At 32.6% G+C, this 7,960-nt stretch overlaps 1 long non-coding RNA gene across 1 annotated transcript in view; it reads left to right on the forward strand.

Annotated features, from left to right (window-relative positions):
• The first annotated feature begins 1,553 nt into the window (after nt 1–1,553).
• LOC108978047 overlaps nt 1,554–7,960 on the forward strand; it is an 8,013-nt gene continuing 1,606 nt past the window's right edge. The window contains exon 1 of the long non-coding RNA XR_001994078.1: nt 1,554–2,247. This is a non-coding gene — a long non-coding RNA (uncharacterized LOC108978047). The remainder of the gene's footprint in view (nt 2,248–7,960) is intronic.

Genomic DNA, 7,960 nt, shown 5'->3' on the forward strand with positions numbered 1-7,960 from the left:
GTTACGATGACAGTTCGACGGTGAATGTTATTTGTTTTAAATTTTCAATTGTTATTGCAAATGATATAACAGAGCCATTTTATGCTTTTATTTGTAAAATAATGTCAGGTTTTTTAGAGCTTTGAATAATTTTACACTTTACATATTAGTGGCATCACTCTTCTGTACTGTCAACGCTACTGTCRTTGGCAAATATAAGAATATTTCAAGTTAGTGAGAGCGTGGGAATCCAGGGCATTTTGGTTTTTGCGTAGAAAAGTGTCAGCTGATTGCTCTCTCACAACGCAGAGTTGCCAATCTTGATATACTGTAGTAATTATAAGAGTTGTCTTCAATATGTTTGAAATTTTCTTAAAATAACTCAAAATCAGAGTCGAATGTTATTATTTATAAATATATAAACTACTTTTAATAGTTGGTTTTCAGTTTTACTATTTTTTATTATGAAAAATTGTAATCTAAGTTGTGTACAAAAGTATATATGCAACATTGTTCAAATGAAAACAAACAAAGACATTTTGCTCGCTAAGGAAGGAAAATAAAGGAAGGGAGTAGCGTTTTGGCTGTTTCTGCTGTAATCCGTAAACATGATGGAATAATTCGATTAATAGAGTTGGTTCATATCAGAGATAAAGAGATGTCCAACCCCCACTTGAAGTGAGAGAACAATTGGTAAACGTCAAAACATCTTGAACTTTGACAGTTGATCGAGTTAAGGAGGTTTTGACGTTTAGCATTGGGAATCGAGCGATGGTCAGATTGTAATCTTATAAAAAAATATGCAAATCTTATAAAAAAATTGCATCGTTAAAGACCACTTTTAAAAAATGTTAAACAATGAAAATTAAATAAATTTGTGAATTTTAAAGATATTTAATGAAATGTTTTGTAATTTGAAGCATCATAGTTATTTTCAATGGAAAATGATTAAAAACATTGAATGATTGAGAGCTAAGAAATTTAAATCCTTTTATTGGGCATTGAAAGGTCAAAAGTCAGTTGTTCTAATATACTCCAAGATTTAAATAGTTTATCCATATAATAAATAACCACTATATAGTAATTTTTATTCGTACTATATGTTAGGTGTTTTAGTTTAAATGCCCAAAAACTATTATTTTATTCGATCTGGCCATAATGGAAAATGTTATAAAAAATGCTTATTTTGTGGCGTTCTGACAATGGAATAAGTTGGGCATCCCATTATCCCTGGTTCATACACTGCCACTTTTGTTGAACAGCTCGTTTACGACATGGATAATATGATACGAGACTCTTTGATTCGAGAGAGAGCTGTCAAAACTCACATTTTTTATAACATTTACAAATGATGCCACTATTAGATTGCTTATTTAATAAACTAAACAAAACACKAAATTAAACAATTTGAAAATGCATACATATGTAAATTCTAAAATGCAAAATCATTAAATAATTTACATAAACATTTATTTTGCCAAAATATGTTCGCACAGATCAATGAAATTTCATTCACACTAATTTCCTCATGAAATTATAGCGGTTCACTTCTGGCATCCCGCCTTTTCTGAAATCAACTGTCAGAAAATCCCTGATCTCCATCGCTGTCAAATAATCAGGGAACGCGTTTGAAAGAAAAATGAGAGCCAATGCCGGAGTCTCTTTGTGCTCTTTTTGGTAACAGTTCGCTGCTTAGTGATTCTGTAATTTTATTTTAAAACTCTTTCTATAGCCTAAATTGTGTCTGTTTTATATGACTAAGCCACACATACAGATATATACACATACATTTTTTTATACAAATGTTTAGAAATTGGACTGAAATGCTATAACTTAGCTAATGATAAGTATATTTCTCTACAACGAAAAGTAAAGTGGAAAATTCTCCGGCTCGAGTCGGCAGAGAAGATGCGTGTCTCTGCGAATTTTATGAGGAATGGCAATGAGCAATAAAAGTTTTCACGTTTGAACTGAGGCGAATTGCATTGATTTTTCAACTTATAGTTTAGTGTAACGTTTCGTGGCTGTTGCAAATATGTGCATTTGATKAAAAATTTCACAACGTCAGGAATATTGTGATTTACTGTGAATCTTCAAGCATAAAGATAATCGAAAAATTCATGATATGAACTATAASTTTGTTATTTTTTTAAAGTCGGGTGTTTCCGTGAATTATTGTGAGAAACTGAATAATTTTAAATTGATATTTAGTAACCGTAAAAAGAATTTCCTTCTGTATCAAATGTTTTGACGAAGGATGCGTACAAGGTATGTTGTAAGTCGAAATGAATTTGTAAGGGCCGAGAGAAAAAAAAAACCATCATCAATACTGTGTAATATAGTATGTTAGATTTCTATAGGAAGCAATTACAAACCAAATCTCAAAATGTACCTTGTTGATTAGAACAACTACTGGTATATACAGCGACGATTTATATCATATTTATCATTTAAGTGGTCTTTGATATTTCGAGGCATTAGTAATGAAAGAATAAGTAAATATATATGTAAATATGWATATGTATGAATGATGTTTGGTAAATTTTACAATAACGTCTCTCGATTTCGGGGTCAAACTGTGTCTGTATGGATAGACTAGTTTCTCCTGATCAAGAAAATATGTAYATGCATACTTTCCACCGACTTATAGTTTTGAGATATTTGCATTTAGAGTTAAAAAATTCAACTCTTTAAAGTGCGTGGTTCCCCGATTTTTAATGAGTTTTACACTTAACTTTTATATCCACTAAAACTTCACTAATTCGCCTCTATCAATTTATGTTATATTAAATAGTGCAAAAATAACTTCTATTCAATATAATTTCACACGCAAATTGTTATTCGTTGTTCGTTAAATTTGTTATAGCTTGTCACCTGTGAATACACTTTCGACGTTAGTTGTTGTGGGCAAAAAGAATAAAATGCCTCAAATAAGTTCGAAATAGAAAATAATTAAACATTTAACTGTAACAACGATTAGCATTAATTGAAGGTAGGTATAAAAGGTGTAAGATTATATATAATATATCTATGTACATATGTATATCGATAATATATTCTTTACACAGATGTATTTGTCGAAAACGAAGAAGCTGAACTGGGCAACTTGTTTGACGAATTGTATGAAATCTTGTACGTTGTCATGAAGTATCGGAAGGGAGTTGTAAATTTTGTTCCTAAATCAATCCGTTGGTACAAAGATATTCTGACTTCAATGGATGAGAGTCGCTTTCGCCAAATGTTACGAGTAAATCGATCACAATTTAAACACCTTCTAACATTGATTTCAAATAACGAATCTTTTAAGCAATGCGAGAGTAAACAATTTAGAGCTACAAGTGGCAATAGTTTTATTCAGATTGGGTTCATCAGAAGAAATGTCGGTTGCAAAAATTATCAAGTGGTGATGTCAGGACTATTTCCAAAATTACAAATAAATATTGGCCACATTTTATAAAACGCTCTGAAATAGTGCAGAAAACTTTCAATGAAAAACCGTTTTGCGTTGGATACGTTGAAGACACGGAAATTAAATTGGCGAATGCTCCTATACACATACATTCGCTTAAAGCATAAGTAGTATGGGAATACCAATGTGCTGTAGTTGTTGGTTATTGCGGTTCAACTCACGACTCCAAAATATTTAGAAAACTGTTAATTTTTTAAAAGCCACACTAAGTCTTGTCGGGACAGGAATGGCTGGCAGATGATTCTGCATATCCACTTAATAATATTATAATAACTTCGTGCAGAAGTAATCCTCAACATTTCATCCAGCAAAAAAGAAAGAGTTAAATTTATGGCACAKCAATGCCGCGTTAGAGTCTAGCACTGCTTTGGTGTGTTAACAGGCAGATTCAGTAGTTTAAAAGAATTGAGAATGCGTATCCAAAATGAAGAAAGTCAGAAATTCTGTAATAGCTAGTTTTTTTGTCTGTTGCATCATCTATAATATTTTAATTCATCACACGGACATAGGGGATTTGTGGAAATCCCTTTGAATGTATTTCAAACTGCAGAGAAGTTTGAAGATATAGATAAACTAGTTTTGAAATGAAAACGCCGATGCTGTAAAACATTATGTTTCAGAATAATACAAATTTTTAAAAAAGAACAATTGATTCATATAATTCAAATAATAAATATTATAACTTTGTTTATACTTAGTCTGTATTAAATTTTAATTTGAGCTCAAAAAAAAAAAACAGCAGGACGTTCTTTTTGTTCTTACTCCCGCTTTTTTATTTCGAGATTCTCCGCCAACTTTTGTTTTTTAAGATCTAAATTTTGCTAGTCATATAAAAGCCGTGTTCTCTTATTATCAACTTTTTGTTATTTAATGCTCAGGCGCATTTCATAATAAGAACCTACTTTTTTTCGTACCCTCTGGACCGACTCATAGGARGTAAAATCAACTGCAAATGTTTAATTGTATCAATATATGACATATTGCTCAATTCCAACATAAACGTTGAAGACGATTCAACGATGATATTAGAGTTCTGTTTATCGAACAAAAACTATGTAATCAATAGCCCAAAGGAAAGAATCTGTAGACTAGTAAACTCACTGCATAGTGACATCAACTTCTTCAGCGGATCTCTACGGAACTTCAGAAAGATCTTTAAAAAAGCTTTATTAAAATACTAGCATGCGAACTAGGTTACTTGTTTAATTCCTAATTTTATAAGTTTAAGCCTGTTAGATATAGATTGGCGTTAAATAAATAAATAAAAATAAGAGAAAAGCTCCAAGAGTCGGTGACAATGGTGACATATTTTCTGCAATTTTTCTTAAATGATATTAAAAATATATAGACTAGATTAATGATTAATGACCTTATTACCTTTTACTGAGGAACATGCGTCTCCATTATAAAGTCCTGCGCCTATAGATTTTCTCCATTCTTCTGCTTTGTTGAAAGTCGCCCTACAATACCGAACTTTGCAGCATTTACCTACAGTTTAGATCATTCAAACATTTATTGTAATAAATTACATTCGTTCGCTTCTTCAATTATAGATGAGCGAAAAATAATTCGTTAGACAAATAAACTGACAATAATTAATCACATCCATACCTCAATATCAACGTTTCTACGTCTTGTCGTTTCTCGCATTGTCTATTAAGATGTTTTCTTCTTCCGTTAATTTTTTTTTGTGTTTTTGTGACAACACGTTTTTTCTTAAAACAGAAATTTTTTTAATAAAAAGAAAATAAAGWAAAATTAAATTAGTGCATTCAATACTTACTTTCAGTTATTAAGAACATAACTGACAAACACACAAACTATAAAACAGCTGATTACGAGTAATTTGTGAGGGTTTTCGGCACGGTAAAGTATTATTCGTTGGGTTGGTATTTTCTTTAATTTACAACAACACAATAAATGTGAAAGTTTATCGAATAACAGATAACAACGCTGCTAGTGAAAACACCTAATATTTAACACCTAGGTGTCTTCAGTAGTTTCGCGTTGAACTCCTTATTTACGTTGGCGGCATTCGGCCGTGCTTAAAAAAATTAACCCTGGTCGGTGGCAAGATGTTGCAGTCTTTTTCGCGTGGAACTCCCTATTCCTTGGGCGGCCTGTGGTCGCACTTGACAAAAATAACTCTGGTCGTTCCGACACGGGGGTGTATAAATTTTTTCTTTTGCTTGGGCGGGCTCGGACGTGCTTTTTACCTTTTTACCTATCCAACACCGGGAGGATCATTAAGTGAAGGAAAATACTGAAAGGTTTTGTATGTTCCTGTATTTGAAGTATAATCTTTTTTTTATATTATTTTTGCTCGCTAACAAAATATATTAATTTTATAACATTGATGAAATAAATACATATATACAAAGAAATTAGTGAAGTGAGAGTGTTTGTAAAAGTGAACAATATTAATGTAAAATACATTTTAAATCGAAAAATACGTACTTTAATAGTTGGAATATTGATGTTTAAATACAAATATTTAAAAACTATAAGCCTCCTGCGGCTATATTTAAATATAGTATATTCTCGATCTGGAGAACTTGCACTACTTGCCTATACCCATTTTATCCCCGTTGAGGTATTCTAAAGCCGACACAAAAACTATGTGAACTGTTGGTGGATATAAAAAAATTTAACTATGATGATTCAAGTCAATATGAATAGAAAAGTTGCATACTTTAAATAAATTTATCGACATTAAAGGCTTTCAAAATTATCGCTACTGGAGTGAGTCAAATCCTCGTATGGTCCAGGAATCCCAATGGCATCCTAAAAAATTAACCGTTTGGCGCGAATTGTAGGTTAGCGGCACCTTCGGGCTTTATTTMTTTCAAAAAAAGTCATCATTAGGGAGCGTCGTAACATGATGTTGACCGATTCTTTTACCCGGAATTTGATAAAATCGACCCAGCCATCTTTAACTCCACAAAGACGGCGTTCCTTCTCATGAAGAACATCTTAGGTGCTAAGTCAAATAGCCCCCAAGATCATGCGACTTACGCCTCTAGATTATCTTTCTTGCGTATGTTGAATCAAAGCTTTACATCAAGCTACATCGCTTGAGGTGCTAGCTACAGCCGAAATGCTGCACTAGGTCAGCGAAATTGCTGTAAACGGCTGGTTATTACGAACGGAGCTGTAATAGTAATTTTTTCGAGGTTTAATTCAAATCCTAAATTACATACATTTATTTGCAGAGCATATACACTCAAAATATTTTATTCAAACTTGACTGTTGAGCGAAAATTGCCGTAAACGGAGATTGCGAACTTACCCGTGAGAGCCATTTGTCCGACATTTTGTTCAAATCCTAAATGACATACATTTATTTGCAGAATAAATACTCACAAAATATTATGTTAAAATTTGAGTGTTTTAGTTCATAATAACATGACGTCGTGTTTGTTGATAGACCCTATATACATTTATCTTACTATTTACTGGCATAGCACTGCTTACGCGGTTATAGCTAGGTTCTTTTCTACCTGAGTGAAGGTTTTCTTTTTCCTCTATTTCCTTCGGTGGGTATTAAATCGAAAACTGTCGAAATTGGAGTGTTCTCTTCCCTCCGGACAACATTACCTAGTCAGCGCAGCTGCTGTCTCTTGATTCGCTGAACTATGTTAATGTTGCCGTATAGCTCATCGTACCATGTAGCAGAACGGGAATTAGGAAGGGACTTGCAGAGTTTCGTCTTTATTCGTCAAAAGAGGACTTGACTTCTCAAATACTTACTTGGTCCTCAAAGAAAGAGCCTCAAAATTTTCAAATGATATGTGGTGGGATGGGGAGGGTCCTATCAATAAAAAATGCAGAATGTGCCTAATAGCAAGAATATACAAGTGTGCATTCCTATCGTAATATTTATTGGAGCACTTCAAATGTCAAAATTAAACTATGTTAATAAGTTAGAAATCGGACAAGCAATGAAAATTTTTTTCAGACAAACACCCTCACAAAGACTTCAGACTAATTTTACATGTGTGCAACACATAAAAATTTCACATGCTTCAAAGCAGTTGTGCTCGTCAGTTTATTAAAMAATTTTATTGAAAAATACRTTCTTATCCYAATGAAAAGGCATTTAASAGCGTCTAGCTGAGAGTTAGCACAGCATTAAACGGCTCTTATCCCAGTTTTTTAAATAAACGTTTCGAAAACCCACGTACAATATGACAGCAGGAATCAAAATTCTCTCAAAAATATTTCTTCTAAATTTTCGATGAAGTCTATAAAGTCTGCAGGTGGTTTGACCAGACTGCAGTCGTTATTATCTTTTTCCATAGAAAAACGAAAACGAGAATTAGTTCCTTCTTCTGAGGTATCGGACTCATACAACTATGAAGTTTTAAAAACTTTGAATACATATAGCCGCAAAAATAAACAAAGGAATTTTGTTTCAGGAAAAAAGTTTCACTCAAATCAATTTCCGCAATTTCAATATTTTGAAGTGGTTCTGAAGGCGGTCTTGGCAAACTTTGAAAGGTCTGCCAAGAA

The sequence above is a fragment of the Bactrocera latifrons genome, unplaced genomic scaffold (assembly GCF_001853355.1).
Source record: "Bactrocera latifrons isolate USDA-ARS-PBARC rearing strain unplaced genomic scaffold, ASM185335v1 scaffold_996, whole genome shotgun sequence".
Taxonomy (NCBI): domain Eukaryota; kingdom Metazoa; phylum Arthropoda; class Insecta; order Diptera; family Tephritidae; genus Bactrocera; species Bactrocera latifrons.